The sequence below is a fragment of the Lynx rufus genome, unplaced genomic scaffold, assembly GCF_022079265.1.
Source record: "Lynx rufus isolate CCGP_SWC_20201006 ecotype Redwood Valley unplaced genomic scaffold, mLynRuf1.p SCAF_30, whole genome shotgun sequence".
NCBI classification, from domain to species: domain Eukaryota; kingdom Metazoa; phylum Chordata; class Mammalia; order Carnivora; family Felidae; genus Lynx; species Lynx rufus.
The window spans coordinates 5,280,086-5,295,489 of record NW_025814846.1 but is presented as its reverse complement, the minus strand read 5'-3'; positions in this window follow the sequence as shown (position 1 = coordinate 5,295,489).

Sequence of the window (15,404 nt, the reverse complement as noted above, 5' to 3'; positions counted from 1 at the left end):
AAGGGGAAATAGGCTGCTCTTAGAAGTACTGAGTTTCCTGTGACTGAAGGCATGAGAGCAGTAGCAGAGCAGCTACTTAGAGAAAACATTACAGAGAAGATTTAAACTATCATATGGCAGAGTTAGATTGAATAGCCTTTAAAGTTCCTCTAGAATGTATTCATTAAAGCAAGATGGAATCGAATAGGACTGAAACATATTCTCCTCCTAAACCTTTTCCTATTCTGTCTCTGTATTTGTTAATGGTACTGTCACCCTTATCTCCATCTCAGGCTGAAAAACATAGAATCATATATCCATCTATCACCTTATCCCAGTTTTTTTCAGTTACTAAATGCTATAGATTCTACCTTTGCATCATCATATCATCTCTTGAATCTCTCACTACATCCACATTGACCTTGCCTTAATTCAGATGTTCTTTACCTCTCCCTTGGGTCATTGCAACTGACTTTTCCTAACTCCTGGCCATAGCCATCAGAATAATAGTTCTAAAATATAATTATAATCATATTACTCCCATATTCAAAACTTCTAAGCATATTACTCCCATGTTCAGAAGTCCTCCAAAGTCCTGTAGTGACCTACCTGCCCAGCTTCATCTCCCTCTACTTCTCTGCATAACACTGCTCCAGTCAAACTATAATATGGGATGCTCCCAGAACAAGCCTTATTGTTTACTTTTTCCCCTTTTCTGTCTCTTGCTGTCTAAATTTCATATCTATCCTTCAAGTAACAGCTAAAATGATATCTCTCTTATAAAGTCCATCATAAATCTTCCCCCTCTCCATTACTTTCTAGAGGATTTCTTTTCTTCTAAAAACTGTATTCGTATTTTTGATTAGTGTTTGCAAGTCATATCTTTTTTACATATCTTTTAATTCAATATATCTTCATTTATATTTAAAAGACCACTAAACCAGCCCTGAAAGTTTCTTATAGACAAGATACATTTGGGTTTGCTTTAAAAATACATCCTGCCTGACAACCTCTTCCTAGCCAGAGTACTTTATTTGTATTTTACAAATATTTTTTGTGACTGTCTAGCTTGTATAGTAACAACACAGTTAAAAATTTTGAATATTTATTATGTGTTAGCTACTATTATAAATATGTTACACGTATTATTTTATTTATTCTATAAATATATATACATCTCATGAGGTAGGTACTATTATTATCCCCATTTTACAGATAAGGAACTCAAGGCTTGAGAACTTGAGATAGTAAATATTTTGCTTAATTATACACAGAACCATCAAGTGATTTTCCCAATAAAGGATACATGTAGAGGAAAATAAGTTGGTAGGCCTAAGACATGTTACTTTTGCTTGTCTCATGCCCCTGTCTGGACTACAGTGCCTGGGTATGGGCCAATATGTACTTTATTACAACCCTACCTCAGAAATCCTCACACCATGACTTGAAGCTGGGACCAGGAGGGGAAGAGTTGAGTTTGATTTTCCTGGGGGTTATAGGAAAGAAGAAGGTGAGAATATCAGAACAGGTCATGATTTGAGAGTATGATTTCCACTGGAGCTTGAGAGGCAGACAGGACTTTATGCCTTGGCTCCTTTACTTCCTGGATGTGTAAGCTTTGGCAACATCTCTGCTAAGCCTTAGTAATTAGGCTGGAATGTTAACGTGGAAATTTTTTCTTAAATGTATAAATCTGTCGAGAAAAACCTGTAATTTTGTGTCTATATCCGTATCAGAATCCACATCATTCCTGGGATTATATCTGACCAGCTGTGCAGCCTTGAACAAGCTCTTTCTTCTTTCTGGACATCACTGTCCATAACAGTGACATGAAGAAGTTCACCTGGATATTCTCTAAAGGGCCCTTACACTCTGATACGCTGTGGAGATATATATATATATATATATATATATATATATATATATATATATATATAGGATAAGACAGGGTGGTTGTTTTCCCCAAAGAAGTCAGTGGGCAGTTTGGGAAGCTTCCATTATCGCTGTTTCCTTCCTTGGTCTGGGAAGGAATACATAGTGTCATCAATCATCATTACTATCATCATGGTCACCAAGAAAAATTTTCTGTGGTCTATTTTGTGTGAGTTATGGTTAGGAAGATTCACATTTGGTATATATATATATATATATATATATATATATATATCCTACTTATAATTGGTTGCAATTTACAACGTATGAAATGTATAAAATATCTACATCTATTAATCTAATTTTATATCCATAGCAATTTATTTGTGGTGATATTTATTCTTATCTCCATTTTTCAGATTATCAAACTAAGTTTGAAGTGATTTGATGATTTTCCTAAAAGAAGACAACACTGGCTGTGATATACCTTCACTTATTAATGTGAAGTGGCCAAAACCAGCACTCAAATGTATCTTTTTTTTTTTTATGAAGTTTATTGACAAATTGGTTTCCATACAACACCCAGTGCTCATCCCAAAAGGTGCCCTCCTCAATACCCATCACCCACCCGCCCCTCCCTCCCACCCCCCATCAACCCTCAGTTTGTTCTCAGTTTTTATTTTATTTTTTTTTATATGAAGTTTATTGACAAATTGGTTTCCATACAACACCCAGTGCTCATCCCAAAAGGTGCCCTCCTCAATACCCATCACCCACCCGCCCCTCCCTCCCACCCCCCATCAACCCTCAGTTTGTTCTCAGTTTTTAACAGTCTCTTATGCTTTGGCTCTCTCCCACTCTAACGTCCTTTTTTTTTTTTTCCTTCCCCTCCCCCATGGGTTCCTGTTAGTTTCTCAGGATCCACCTAAGAGTGAAACCATATGGTATCTGTCTTTCTCTGTATGGCTTATTTCACTTAGCATCACACTCTCCAGTTCCATCCACGTTGCTACAAAAGGCCATATTTCATTTTTTCTCATTGCCACGTAGTATTCCATTGTGTATATAAACCACAATTTCTTTATCCATTCATCAGTTGATGGACATTTAGGCTCTTTCCATAATTTGGCTATTGTTGAGAGTGCTGCTATGAACATTGGGGTACAAGTGCCCCTATGCATCAGTACTCCTGTATCCCTTGGGTAGATTCCTAGCAGTGCTATTGCTGGGTCATAGGGTAGGTCTATTTTTAATTTTCTGAGGAACCTCCACACTGCTTTCCAGAGCGGCTGCACCAATTTGCATTCCCACCAACAGTGCAAGAGGGTTCCCGTTTCTCCACATCCTCTCCAGCATCTATAGTCTCCTGAGTTGTTCATTTTGGCCACTCTGACTGGCGTGAGGTGATACCTGAGTGTGGTTTTGATTTGTATTTCCCTGATAAGGAGCGACGCTGAACATCTTTTCATGTGCCTGTTGGCCATCTGGATGTCTTCTTTAGAGAAGTGTCTATTCATGTTTTCTGCCCATTTCTTCACTGGGTTATTTGTTTTTCGGGTGTGGAGTTTGGTGAGCTCTTTATAGATTTTAGATACTAGCCCTTTGTCCGATATGTCATTTGCAAATATCTTTTCCCATTCCGTTGGTTGCCTTTTAGTTTTGTTGGTTGTTTCCTTTGCTGTGCAGAAGCTTTTTATCTTCATAAGGTCCCAGTAATTCACTTTTGCTTTTAATTCCCTTGCCTTTGGGGATGTGTCGAGTAAGAGATTGCTACGGCTGAGGTCAGAGAGGTCTTTTCCTGCTTTCTCCTCTAAGGTTCTGATGGTTTCCTGTCTCACATTTAGGTCCTTTATCCATTTTGAGTTTATTTTTGTAAATGGTGTGAGAAAGTGGTCTAGTTTCAACCTTCTGCATGTTGCTGTCCAGTTCTCCCAGCACCATTTGTTAAAGAGGCTGTCTTTTTTCCATTGGATGTTCTTTCCTGCTTTGTCAAAGATGAGTTGGCCATATGTTTGTGGGTCTAGTTCTGGGGTTTCTATTCTATTCCATTGGTCCATGTGTCTGTTTTTGTGCCAATACCATGCTGTCTTGATGATGACAGCTTTGTAGTAGAGGCTGAAGTCTGGGATTGTGATGCCTCCTGCTTTGGTCTTCTTCTTCAAAATTCCTTTGGCTATTCGGGGCCTTTTGTGGTTCCATATGAATTTTAGGATTGCTTGTTCTAGTTTCGAGAAGAATGCTGGTGCAATTTTGATTGGGATTGCATTGAATGTGTAGATAGCTTTGGGTAGTATTGACATTTTGACAATATTTATTTTTCCAATCCATGAGCAGGGAATGTCTTTCCATTTCTTTAAATCTTCTTCAATTACCTTCATAAGCTTTCTATAGTTTTCAGCATACAGATCCTTTACATCTTTGGTTAGATTTATTCCTAGGTATTTTATGCTTCTTGGTGCAATTGTGAATGGGATCAGTTTCTTTATTTGTCTTTCTGTGGCTTCATTGTTAGTGTATAAGAATGCAACTGATTTCTGTACATTGATTTTGTATCCTGCAACTTTGCTGAATTCATGTATCAGTTCTAGCAGACTTTTGGTGGAGTCTTTCGGATTTTCCATGTATAATATCATGTCATCTGCAAAAAGCGAAAGCTTGACTTCATCTTTGCCAATTTTGATGCCTTTGATTTCCTTTTGTTGTCTGATTGCTGATGCTAGCACTTCCAGCACTATGTTAAACAACAACGGTGAGAGTGGGCATCCCTGTCGTGTTCCTGATCTCAGGGAAAAAGCTCTCAGTTTTTCCCCGTTGAGGATGATGTTAGCTGTGGGCTTTTCATAAATGGCTTTGATGATGTTTAAGTATGTTCCTTCTATCCCGACTTTCTCCAGGGTTTTTATTAAGAAAGGGTGCTGGATTTTGTCAAAGGCCTTTTCTGCATCGATTGACAGGATCATATGGTTCTTGTCTTTTTTTTTGTTAATGTGATGTATCACGTTGATTGATTTGCGAATGTTGAACCAGCCCTGCATCCCAGGAATGAATCCCACTTGATCATGGTGAACAATGCTTTTTATATGCTGTTGAATTCGATTTGCTAGTATCTTATTGAGAATTTTGGCATCCATATTCATCAGGGATATTGGCCTGTAGTTCTCTTTTTTTACTGGGTCTCTGTCTGGTTTAGGAATCAAAGTAATACTGGCTTCATAGAATGAGTCTGGAAGTTTTCCTTCCCTTTCTATTTCTTGGAATAGCTTGAGAAGGATAGGTATTATCTCTGCTTTAAACGTCTGGTAGAACTCCCCTGGGAAGCCATCTGGTCCTGGACTCTTATTTGTTGGGAGATTTTTGATAACCGATTCAATTTCTTCGCTGGTTATGGGTCTGTTCAAGCTTTCTATTTCCTCCTGATTGAGTTTTGGAAGAGTGTGGGTGTTCAGGAATTTGTCCATTTCTTCCAGGTTGTCCAATTTGTTGGCATATAATTTTTCATAGTATTCCCTGATAATTGTTTGTATCTCTGAGGGATTGGTTGTAATAATTCCATTTTCATTCATGATTTTATCTATTTGGGTCATCTCCCTTTTCTTTTTGAGAAGCCTGGCTAGAGGTTTGTCAATTTTGTTTATTTTTTCAAAAAACCAACTCTTGGTTTCGTTGATCTGCTCTACAGTTTTTTTAGATTCTATATTGTTTATTTCTGCTCTGATCTTTATTATTTCTCTTCTTCTGCTGGGTTTAGGCTGCCTTTGCTGTTCTGCTTCTATTTCCTTTAGGTGTGCTGTTAGATTTTGTATTTGCGATTTTTCTTGTTTCTTGAGATAGGCCTGGATTGCAATGTATTTTCCTCTCAGGACTGCCTTCGCTGCGTCCCAAAGCGTTTGGATTGTTGTATTTTCATTTTCGTTTGTTTCCATATATTTTTTGATTTCTTCTCTAATTGCCTGGTTGACCCACTCATTCGTTAGTAGGGTGTTCTTTAACCTCCATGCTTTTGGAGGCTTTCCAGACTTTTTCCTGTGGTTGATTTCAAGCTTCATAGCATTGTGGTCTGAAAGTATGCATGGTATAATTTCAATTCTTGTAAACTTATGAAGGGCTGTTTTGTGACCCAGTATATGATCTATCTTGGAGAATGTTCCATGTGCACTCGAGAAGAAAGTATATTCTGTTGCTTTGGGATGCAGAGTTCTAAATATATCTGTCAAGTCCATCTGATCCAGTGTCTCATTCAGGGCCCTTGTTTCTTTATTGACCGTGTGTCTAGATGATCTATCCATTTCTGTAAGTGGGGTGTTAAAGTCCCCAGCAATTACCACATTCTTATCAATAAGTTTGCTTCTGTTTATGAGTAATTGTTTTATATATTTGGGGGCTCCGGTATTCGGCGCATAGACATTTATAATTGTTAGCTCTTCCTGATGGATAGACCCTGTAACTATTATATAATGTCCTTCTTCATCTCTTGTTACAGCCTTTAATTTAAAGTCTAGTTTGTCTGATATAAGTATGGCTACTCCAGCTTTCTTCTGGCTTCCAGTAGCATGATAAGTAGTTCTCCATCCCCTCACTCTGAATCTAAAGGTGTCCTCAGGTCTAAAATGAGTCTCTTGTAGACAGCAAATAGATGGGTCTTGTTTTTTTATCCATTCTGATACCCTATGTCTTTTGGTTGGCGCATTTAATCCATTTACATTCAGTGTTATTATAGAAAGATACGGGTTTAGAGTCATTGTGATGTCTGTATGTTTTATGCTTGTAGTGATGTCTCTGGTACTTTGTCTCACAGGGTCCCCCTTAGGATCTCTTGTAGGGCTGGTTTAGTGGTGACAAATTCCTTCAGTTTTTGTTTGTTTGGGAAGACCTTTATCTCTCCTTCTATTCTAAATGACAGACTTGCTGGATAAAGGATTCTTGGCTGCATATTTTTGCTGTCTAGCACCCTGAAAATCTCGTGCCAATTCTTTCTGGCCTGCCAAGTTTCAAAAGAGAGATCAGTCACGAGTCTTATAGGTCTCCCTTTATATGTGAGGGCACGTTTACCCCTTGCTGCTTTCAGAATTTTCTCTTTATCTTTGTATTTTGCCAGTTTCACTATGATATGTCGTGCAGAAGATCGATTCAAGTTACGTCTGAAGGGAGTTCTCTGTGCCTCTTGGATTTCAATGCCTTTTTCCTTCCCCAGTTCAGGGAAGTTCTCAGCTATGATTTCTTCAAGTACCCCTTCAGCACCTTTCCCTCTCTCTTCCTCCTCTGGGATCCCAATTATGCGTATATTATTTCTTTTTAGTGTATCACTTAGTTCTCTAATTTTCCCCTCATACTCCTGGATTTTTTTATCTCTCTTTTTCTCAGCTTCCTCTTTTTCCATAACTTTATCTTCTAGTTCACCTATTCTCTCCTCTGCCTCTTCCATCCGAGCTGTGGTGGTTTGCATTTTGTTTTCCATTTCCTTTAAAGCGTTTTTCAGCTCCTCGTGACTGTTCATTAGTCCCCTGATGTCTGTAGCAAGAGATTCTCTGCTGTCCTGTATGCTGTTTTCCAGCCCAGCGATTAATTTTATGACTATTATTCTAAATTCACTTTCTGTTATATTATTTAAATCCTTTTTGATCAGCTCATTAGCTGTTGTTATTTCCTGGAGATTCTTCTGAGGGGAATTCTTCCGCTTGGTCATTTTGGATAGTCCCTGGTGTGTTGAGGGCCTGCAGGGCACTTCCCCTGTGCTGTGGTGTATAACTGGAGTTGGTGGGCGGGGCCGCAGTCCGACCTGATGTCTGCCCCCAGCCCACCGCTGGGGCCACAGTCAGACTGGTGTGTGCCTTCTCTTCCCCTCTCCTAGGGGCGGGATCCACTGCTGGTGGCGTGGCCCGTCTGGGCTACTTGCACACTGCCAGGCTTGTGATGCTGGGGATCTGGCGTATTAGCTGGGGTGGGAAGGCAAGGTGCACGGCGGCAGGGGGGGCAAGCTTAGCTCGCTTCTCCTTAGGTGATCCACTTCAGGAGGGGCCCTGTGGCAGCCAGAGGGAGTCAGATCGCTGCCGGAGGTTTGGCTCCGCAGAAGCACAGAGTTGGGTGTTCGCGCGGAGCGAGCAATTTCCCTGGCCGGAGCCGGTTCCCTTTGGGATTTTGGCTGGGGGATGGGCGGGGGAGATGGCGCTGGCGAGCGCCTTTGTTCCCCGCCAAACTGAGCTCTGTCGTCCGGGGGCTCCGCAGCTCACCCTCCCTTTGTCCTCCAGCCTTCCCGCTTTCCGAGCAGAGCTGTTAACTTATGACCTCCCAGACGCTAAGTCGCGCTTGCTGTCGGAACACAGTCCGTCAGGCCCCTCCGCTTTTGCAAGCCGGACTCGGGGGCTCTGCTTGGCCGGCGAGCCGCCCCTCCGCCCCGGCTCCCTCCCGCCAATCCGTGGAGCGCGCACCGCCTCGCCGCCCTTCCTACCCTCTTCCGTGGGCCTCTCGTCTGCACTTGGGTCCGGTGACTCTGTTCTGCTAATCCTCTGGCGGTTTTCTGGGTTATTTAGGCAGGTGTAGGTGGAATCTAAGTGATCAGCAGGACGCGCGGTGAGCCCAGCGTCCTCCTACGCCGCCATCTTCCTCCTTCCCTTGTCTCTGTTCTCAGTTTTTAACAGTCTCTTATGCTTTGGCTCTCTCCCACTCTAACATCCTTTTTTTTTTTTTTTACCTTCCCCTCCCCCATGGGTTCCTGTTAAGTTTCTCAGGATCCACATAAGAGTGAAACCATATGGTATCTGTCTTTCTCTGTATGGCTTATTTCACTTAGCATCACACTCTCCAGTTCCATCCACGTTGCTACAAAAGGCCATATTTCATTTTTTCTCATTGCCACGTAGTATTCCATTGTGTATATAAACCACAATTTCTTTATCCATTCATCAGTTGATGGACATTTAGGCTCTTTCCATAATTTGGCTATTGTTGAGAGTGCTGCTATGAACATTGGGGTACAAGTGCCCCTATGCATCAGTACTCCTGTATCCCTTGGGTAGATTCCTAGCAGTGCTATTGCTGGGTCATAGGGTAGGTCTATTTTTAATTTTCTGAGGAACCTCCACACTGCTTTCCAGAGCGGCTGCACCAATTTGCATTCCCACCAACAGTGCAAGAGGGTTCCCGTTTCTCCACATCCTCTCCAGCATCTATAGTCTCCTGAGTTGTTCATTTTGGCCACTCTGACTGGCGTGAGGTGATACCTGAGTGTGGTTTTGATTTGTATTTCCCTGATAAGGAGCGACGCTGAACATCTTTTCATGTGCCTGTTGGCCATCCGGATGTCTTCTTTAGAGAAGTGTCTATTCATGTTTTCTGCCCATTTCTTCACTGGGTTATTTGTTTTTCGGGTGTGGAGTTTGGTGAGCTCTTTATAGATTTTAGATACTAGCCCTTTGTCCGATATGTCATTTGCAAATATCTTTTCCCATTCCGTCGGTTGCCTTTTAGTTTTGTTGGTTGTTTCCTTTGCTGTGCAGAAGCTTTTTATCTTCATAAGGTCCCAGTAATTCACTTTTGCTTTTAATTCCCTTGCCTTTGGGGATGTGTCGAGTAAGAGATTGCTACGGCTGAGGTCAGAGAGGTCTTTTCCTGCTTTCTCCTCTAAGGTTCTGATGGTTTCCTGTCTCACATTTAGGTCCTTTATCCATTTTGAGTTTATTTTTGTAAATGGTGTGAGAAAGTGGTCTAGTTTCAACCTTCTGCATGTTGCTGTCCAGTTCTCCCAGCACCATTTGTTAAAGAGGCTGTCTTTTTTCCATTGGATGTTCTTTCCTGCTTTGTCAAAGATGAGTTGGCCATATGTTTGTGGGTCTAGTTCTGGGGTTTCTATTCTATTCCATTGGTCTGTGTGTCTGTTTTTGTGCCAATACCATGCTGTCTTGATGATGACAGCTTTGTAGTAGAGGCTGAAGTCTGGGATTGTGATGCCTCCTGCTTTGGTCTTCTTCTTCAAAATTCCTTTGGCTATTCGGGGCCTTTTGTGGTTCCATATGAATTTTAGGATTGCTTGTTCTAGTTTCGAGAAGAATGCTGGTGCAATTTTGATTGGGATTGCATTGAATGTGTAGATAGCTTTGGGTAGTATTGACATTTTGACAATATTTATTTTTCCAATCCATGAGCAGGGAATGTCTTTCCATTTCTTTAAATCTTCTTCAATTACCTTCATAAGCTTTCTATAGTTTTCAGCATACAGATCCTTTACATCTTTGGTTAGATTTATTCCTAGGTATTTTATGCTTCTTGGTGCAATTGTGAATGGGATCAGTTTCTTTATTTGTCTTTCTGTGGCTTCATTGTTAGTGTATAAGAATGCAACTGATTTCTGTACATTGATTTTGTATCCTGCAACTTTGCTGAATTCATGTATCAGTTCTAGCAGACTTTTGGTGGAGTCTATCGGGTTTTCCATGTATAATATCATGTCATCTGCAAAAAGCGAAAGCTTGACTTCATCTTTGCCAATTTTGATGCCTTTGATTTCCTTTTGTTGTCTGATTGCTGATGCTAGCACTTCCAGCACTATGTTAAACAACAACGGTGAGAGTGGGCATCCCTGTCGTGTTCCTGATCTCAGGGAAAAAGCTCTCAGTTTTTCCCCGTTGAGGATGATGTTAGCTGTGGGCTTTTCATAAATGGCTTTTATGACCTTTAAGTATGTTCCTTCTATCCCGACTTTCTCAAGGGTTTTTATTAAGAAAGGGTGCTGGATTTTGTCAAAGGCCTTTTCTGCATCGATTGACAGGATCATATGGTTCTTCTCTTTTTTTTTGTTAATGTGATGTATCACGTTGATTGATTTGCGAATGTTGAACCAGCCCTGCATCCCAGAAATGAATCCCACTTGATCATGGTGAATAATTCTTTTTATATGCTGTTGAATTCGATTTGCTAGTATCTTATTGAGAATTTTGGCATCCATATTCATCAGGGATATTGGCCTGTAGTTCTCTTTTTTTACTGGGTCTCTGTCTGGTTTAGGAATCAAAGGAATACTGGCTTCATAGAATGAGTCTGGAAGTTTTCCTTCCCTTTCTATTTCTTGGAATAGCTTGAGAAGGATAGGTATTATCTCTGCTTTAAACGTCTGGTAGAACTCCCCTGGGAAGCCATCTGGTCCTGGACTCTTATTTGTTGGGAGATTTTTGATAACTGATTCAATTTCTTCGCTGGTTATGGGTCTGTTCAAGCTTTCTATTTCCTCCTGATTGAGTTTTGGAAGAGTGTGGGTGTTCAGGAATTTGTCCATTTCTTCCAGGTTGTCCAATTTGTTGGCATATAATTTTTCATAGTATTCCCTGATAATTGTTTGTATCTCTGAGGGATTGGTTGTAATAATTCCATTTTCATTCATGATTTCAAATGTATCTTAATCCAAATATTTTTTACTATTTCATAGTTACCTTTTAAAATAATTGACTTGCAATAAGTGCCATAATCAACAATTTATAAAGAGGTTTTCGATCTATTGACTGAATTAATTGAGTAGAATGCTCTTTCTACACTGAAGAAAATTATAGTCTAGTTGGGGAAGCAAGACATAAACATACTGATGAAAAGCAACAAATGAGTTGTACACAGTGAGAGTAGAGGAAAGGGAAAGAGCCCTGGAAGGACACAAAAGAAGTATTCCTTTGAAGAAGTGGGATTTTTATTGGGCCTGTGGAAGGTTTAGATGGGATGAAAGAAAGGGGGTAAGACTTCTAAATAGGAAGAATAATGTGAGAACTACAGAAAAAATATGTTCAAGGCATGTTTTAAAAATGGAGCCAGATGATTTGGTAGAGAAACATTCGAACATTTGGGTGAATTTAAGTGTTGGAAGTCCTGGAATGACAGGTTATTTAACTCCCGTGAGACCCTAGTATTCAATTACTCTGTGAAGAAAAACATGAAATGGTCATACAAATTGCTCCAAGCCACATATTCTGCCATGGGTCCATGGGAGAACTAAGACTTGATATTGACTTTCTTCTTCACAGCCAGAACTCTTTCCAATAAAATGCAGGGTCCACAGTCTTGCCTTTTTCATGGGCAGCAGCAAGTAATGATTTTTACCAAACCAAGACACACTGAGAATTTTTTTTTTTACTACAAAACCTCTTCAAAGCACCTGATGAGTAATCCTAACTTTTCTTTCTTCGGAGGAATTGAGAAGTTGTGGGTCAGGATCACTTCCCTAGTGAATCCTCAGAATAATATGCAATCAAAATACTTCCTGATTCCATCTTCAACAGTACCCAGATTCAATAAGGACTAGGGAGTTCTTCAATAAAATAAGACCCAGATGATGACAAATGGACAGATTTGGTGTTAACTTTAATAAGACAGATGAGAACATTTATTCCTTTTTATAAGACCATATTTTATTTTGATAGCTTTTTTTTAATTTTAAAAAATAAATGTCAATTTGAAAAAAAAATGAGAGTAGTTTCTTTGTAGATGAATCTTGAAGTTCCAGGAATGATCTCTGTTGCCTCCCTTGTTTTTTCTCTTCTTGTTCCTTTCCCTCTCTTAGTCCACAGAGTCCCAGAAGTTTATCCACTAATGTTCTCTATGTTAGCAAACCATAGTCACTAATAAATCACTAAAGTTTGGGGTTCAACACTGTCAGAAATTTTATCTTAACTCTAGGGCTTGTGTGTATGTCTGGCTACTGATTGACTGAAAAATATTTTTTGCAACCACTGGTTTATGTATCAGAATAAGCAAATTAAAATGGCCTCACAGAATCTGTCCTTAACTTGGAGAGGAACCAAAGAACCAAACTGTTCTTCTGACATGGATGAAAGGACCCATCTCAAAAATATCTGAACCCACTTGAAATTTCAAAAGAACATGAGCTCAGGACCCAAGCCCTGGGAGATGACTTTTACAGAGGCAACTGGAGAGCTACAGGGAAAATGCAAAATTCTTGCCCATTTTTATCTAATCCCACGCAGATCTAATCTCATCCTTCAAGAAACACATCCTTTAATAAATTCTGTGTAAATAAAAAGGGGGAAGAAAGCACCTCAAATCCAATTTGTGTTTTACTTTTAGCTTAATTAACTTCCAGAGCCATTAACTGGGCTGTGGCCTCAGGGCTTCCCTGGAGAAAAGTTCAATGGCTTTTGGGCCCCCTCAGTCAAAGCCCCCTATCCTTTAATGATGAAGGCTGACCTAATTGAACTAGCTACTGTAAGTCAAGTCTAATTTTTGTATGTTTAAAATTAATTTTTAGACAGACATAACTTTTATAAATTACAATTATATTCATAATTCTCCTTCTGAACATTTCTTTAGTTATATGTGTGAAATTGATGAAGTTACATGCTCTTTCTAGGCCTCAGTTATCATTTATATAAAATGAGAGGAAAAAAAGGTGGATTAAATCAATTGTTTTCAGGCTTCATGTACATCAGAATTACTGGAGACGCATGTTAAATATACACATGCCTAAGCATGAGCCATATTGATTCTGATTTATTAGGCCTGGGGTATAACTCTGGAACCTAGATTTGGTAAGCTTCCCAGGTGACTCTAATGGACACCACTGAGCTAAATGCTCTCTAAACTTCTGTCCCTATCTAAAAATCAAGAAATTGTTATCTTCTAAAGAAATGTTAGCATACAAATGGGCCATTCAGCTTACTAAGATCCTCAGACACTTTACTCAGTACATTGAAAGTGCCCACAGGGGCGCCTGGGTGGCGCAGTCGGTTAAGCGTCTGACTTCAGCCAGGTCACGATCTCACGGTCCGTGAGTTCGAGCCCCGCGTCGGGCTCTGGGCTGATGGCTCGGAGCCTGGAGCCTGTTTCCGATTCTGTGTCTCCCTCTCTCTCTGCCCCTCCCCCGTTCATGCTCTGTCTCTCTATGTCCCAAAAATGGATAAACGTGGGAAAAAAAATTAAAAAATAAATAAATAAATAAATAAATTCTTCACCTTCTTCTCTCCCTTCTGAGTACCTTTCTAAAAAAAAAAAAAAAAAAAAAAAGAAAGTGCCCACAGCTCTAAAAGTCTTAGCTAGTGATAAGGGATGTGACTAAAACAGGAAAAAGTTCAATGAAACTCAGGAATGAAATGCAGGGCTTGTCATGTGAGGAAAAATCAGGGAATACTATTGTCTATTCTTATTCAGTAAGATCTTCCATTTTGAACAATATTCAGTATCCCATTGACTTAGAAGTAGAAGAACATATAGCGTTTTCAATATAGGTAAAAGGATTTAGATAAAAGTCACCTAGACTTCTAGAGAGAGAAAAGGCTTGGATTAAAGTATTTCAAGTTTCCCACTTATGGCTCCTAAGTGATGAGAGATCTACATGAGGTTCCTCCTGTCTGACTACCACACATCACAGGGCCGCCTGATAGCATGCTACACTCTAAACTTGATCAAGAATTCTTAAAATCAAGTTTGGTACATAGACTGTGCCTCTGAAAGCATAATCGACCCCAGACTTCTCCTGATTTTATCCAAAGTGTTGTGGCCAACAGTTTGCCTCCATGGCAACCCTGCTTTGCCTCAGCCTTAAGATTAGGGTGACTTCATTACACTAAGAGGAGGGGAGATTTACTATATGGAGAAGGTCCCTAATCCAAAAGGAAGCAGAGTCAACCAGCAACCATATTTGTTCCTGTTATGAAGGACATCCTTGTAGCCCACAGAAGTCATGCTCTAAGCAGGCCCCACAAGGTGCCTATGGTTTTCCTCCTCCCTTCTTCCCCAATATTCACTACCTAAAGGTTTTAGAGACTCGAAACTTTAAAGACACAACAAAACCACCCACCTCATTCCATGGGAATATTTTAGGTTGCCCCATGTGACAGTGCTTCTAGATTAACAGTATCCTTTACTACATGCAAGATGGATTGTCTTGGTCCAGAACAGCCCTCAATGATAAAAATTGGTCAAGTGAGTGTAAATCATAAGAAGGCAGATTTAAGCTCAAAGTGTAAGGGAAAGTATGGAACATTTACTGAGTGCTCACTATATGCCAACCCCTGTACAAGGTACTTTTTACATTTGTTACCTTGTAAACAAGTCTAATACTTGAGACATTATAAGAAACATTATTAACCAGCCCATTTGACATAAAAAAAATATTGCTATTGATGAAGTAATTAACAGATCACTCAGTTGGCAAGGAGCAGAACCAGAATTTAAACCCAGATTTCTGAGTACAAAGGTTTTCTTTTATTTTTAATTCTAAATATTATAGTCTTATATTTAAATATATGCCCTATTTATTTATTTATTTAGTATCAGATGTGAAGTTTAGGTCAATATTCACAATAAGTCTTTGTTTAGTTCTTTTTTATATTTTAACTTTTTTTTATTTTTGAGCACCAGTATGAACTCATAGAATTTTATATATATCTGAGTTACAATTATTCAGCACCATGTTTGTTTGTTTGTTTACCATGGGTCTTTGTGTTTTTTAAATGTTTATGTATTTATTTTTGAGAGAGAGAGAGAGAGCAGACAGGGTAGTGGCAGAAAGAGAGAGAGAAAGAGTTCTAAACAGGCTTCAAGCCATCAGCACAGAACCTTAC